At 28.5% G+C, this 3,546-nt stretch overlaps 1 long non-coding RNA gene across 1 annotated transcript; it reads right to left on the minus strand.

Moving 5' to 3' along the window:
* Window positions 1-2,443: 2,443 nt before the first annotated feature.
* On the minus strand, window positions 2,444-3,433 carry LOC135666720 (uncharacterized). Its single transcript, XR_010509837.1, has 2 exons — window positions 3,332-3,433; window positions 2,444-2,679 (listed from the first exon to the last, which is right to left on the minus strand). It is a non-coding gene; the product is annotated as an uncharacterized LOC135666720 (long non-coding RNA).
* Between the last annotated feature and the right edge of the window lie 113 nt (window positions 3,434-3,546).

The raw sequence follows: 3,546 nt of genomic DNA on the forward strand, positions 1-3,546 counted from the left end.
TTTATTACTCGTAAAATACTAATTAAATATCTGATATCAGATACAATGTCTTCCATCAGTGCAATAGATAATATTATAAAAAAATAAAATAAATTATTTTAATTTCATAATTATAAAGCATAACTATAAAGAGACTAATATAACTTTTAAAAGTACAAACAGTAAGATGTTATAAGGGTTCAAATATAAGAGATAATCTAATAATTAGTGCTTAAGAAAAGGATTAAATAATAAAAATAAAGATTGTTGATTACTTTGAAAAAACTTTTCATTTGATAATTTTTTTAATGATCTAAATATCCTTTGTCACCTCGGTGGGTATTGTCAATCGTCACCCCCTACCTCGATGTGATCACCTTTATCTCGTCGCTCCCCTATCTCACATTTATCTTTTCCCCCACTTTCAACCCCCTATACCTCTATATTGCCCTTTATGTTCTCGTCACTCGACTCAACTCTATTCTTTCGGAGGAAGAAGTTTCGTCCCTTTCCCTCTTATGAAGGCTTCATATTCCTTCCAAAGTGTGTCACTAGGAATAGAGATGAACAGGTTATGGGCAAGGAAGAGAATACCACTTATCTTAGGGGTTGAGTTTGGTGGCAAAGACACATAGGAGAGGGCAAGAGGAAGGGTGTTGAGTAGATCGATGAGGTCACATAGGCAACCACAATAGAGGCAGAGGCAATGGTTGATAAAGAAAGAGATGGCAAGACACATATAGGGCATTAGAGGAAAAAAGAGCACCATATAAAAAATAATAAAAATTAAGAATACCTTTCGAAAATTCCAAAAGAGTGGTATATAAAGTATCATAGCAAAAGGGGATATATAGGTTATTAGAGCAAAAAAGGGGCATATATGGTATTAGAGTAAAAAAGGGGTAAATAAAAAAAATAAAAATTAAGGGCACCTTTCAAAAAATCTCAAAAAAAAAAAAGGTGCCAAATAAAGATAGCACTATCTTTAAAAAAATATATAACTATATTATTTATTTGATTGGGCCAACACAATTTTGTCCCTTCAAGATGGATCTAAAAGGCACGTTAATAAATAAAGAGTGTCTCTAGCACTTATAAGATATTGACTCTCTTATTTCTCAAATAAAATGAGATTAAATATGCTTATCAATTAAAATTTTTATATGATTTATAATTATGTTTAGTTTCACATTATTTGAGGAGCAAAAATATTAAGATATTGTAAGCATTGGAGTCACCCTCTTTCCTAATATATACTTTTTGAGGCTCACTACTAAATCCTAAACCCTGAATGGATCAAATAATATGGATTTATCCAAATGCATAATTCATCTTGAACTCTTGTGCCTCCTCTCTTCTAATTCAAATAGATTTTCTAATTATTATTAAGGATATTATAAGAGGATCAATCTTGATCACCAAGGTTATAAAAATATAATCTTACAAGTATATTCACTTTATATAACCTATGGTTGTTAAGTCTATTTATTTGATATTGATCTCTTATGGTTAAAAATATATATATTTTTTGGTTAAAAATATATTTGAACATGGTTGCTAGTTTGTAAAGATATATACGAGTATGGGTATCGATGAGGATGGAGGATATATTTTATTACTCATATGGTTATGTGATGATGATGGTTCCCACTCTTTCTCATACTCATCTTTATCTCGTTTATATTATTATATTATATATAATATATATTAATAATAATATAAATAAAAAATATTTGATTATTGAATCCAATACCTATAATTCAAACATTTCAACATTAACCACAAAATCAATTATATATATATATATAAATAATTGTTTTTAATATATTTAAATTTTATAAAAAAATAATAGAAAAATAAAATAATATATTTCATCAAAAATTAAGATTTATTATGTGATGAAATGTATGTACGGTATGAACTTTAATTTGAGTAAAAATACTTTAATTTTTATCTATTTAATATTAGTTCTTAATTTTTTGCTTATATAATTAATTAATATTTAAGAGCAAATTGGAAACGTCTAACATCCTTTGAAGAGGATAAAGATTATTATAAGATAATTAATAGATATTTTAGTTTAAATAGAATTATTTACTTTTAAGATTTTATTACCAGATACTTTATATGTTTTCTTATTTATATATGATCCGTACGTGAGCATGAAAATTAAAAAGCAGAATTAATGAAAAAATTATTAACTTATGGATTTACTTGGATATATTTATATTTATTTATTTATGGTTATATTTGGAAATATTTATATTTGAATATTATTGTGACATATGAACTTTGTGAATATTATTATTATTATTATTATTATTATTATTTATAATTTTTATTAATAATAATAATATTTTTATTTTCTAAACTAAAATGGCAAATGTGTGAGTTCTTTACCTTATGAAAATTTTTGTCACTACTTCTATTTTATCTAAACGAGGAATAAGATGAAGATAGAAGATAAAAGATAAAAGTAACGGAAGAAGCATTCCCCTCACCTCCTCCAATTCTATTGACATCCATACTCCAATTCATTTCATCACAGTACTGAAGTTGTGATACGGGTTAAAGAAATGAAGTCGTACTGTGCTTTATTTCACCTTGGAAAACTGGATGATTGTTCTTAGCCAACGCTTCTGAGCCCTCCTTGCTCGGTTTCAGCAGCCTTGGTTACGTCGCCAAGAAACACAAGACGACCTGTGGAAATTTCAATCCATTTGAAGTATGTTGATCATGGATAAAAATCCATCTACATTCATTAGTTCTTTATTCATATGGCTTCTTTTCAAGGGCACTATAGGCATTCTACTCTCAAAAGCCCAATGAATCTGACTGTAACTTTGAAGAACTTATACTAAAATATAATTTAATTATTTACTGATTTCTAAATAAAAGCTTTAATATTATGTTTTACATTATATCAGAATTTTGGTCAAAGACCTTAGGATCTATCGGTTCTCAAGTTTTGAGTCAAATAAGATTTTATTCAGCATTTTGACTTGTGCAGCAATTAAATAAATAAATTAAATTGTTGCATTTTTATCAAGGCCCTAAAACTATTAACTGTTCAACATGTAGTTTCGATCTGGGGTATTAAAATTCACCCAAGCTTTCACTGTGACCGGTTGCTTTCAAATTGATCTATTGACAAATATTTGGGTTCTCACTAGAAGCCAAAGTCCTATACTACAAAATGCAAGATAACTAATTGTAACTCAATAAGCATGCCCCTTCCTCATTGGGTCATCAGTTCTCTACTATCTTTTTCTGAATTAGTATACTTGAAGGCTAAAGATGACTGGAAAGCTTTCAAACTTTGAAAAGCAAAAAATTAAGGAAAGAGAAATACCATCTGCACGGAGAGCAACTTCCCTTATGCGCCTAACAAGTCCAGAAATTGGGTCACTGAAAACTTTAGTCTCCAGGTTGCCCTCGAAATACAAAATCGCCCTGTAATAAAGGAAGTAGCAAGTGTTTACCATTGACACTCATATATTTTTCCTTTGAAAAATATAAAATGCAAGAACATACAATCAATTTAATTAGACACATCTCACATCACAA

The sequence above is a fragment of the Musa acuminata genome, unplaced genomic scaffold (assembly GCF_036884655.1).
Source record: "Musa acuminata AAA Group cultivar baxijiao unplaced genomic scaffold, Cavendish_Baxijiao_AAA HiC_scaffold_1121, whole genome shotgun sequence".
NCBI classification, from domain to species: domain Eukaryota; kingdom Viridiplantae; phylum Streptophyta; class Magnoliopsida; order Zingiberales; family Musaceae; genus Musa; species Musa acuminata.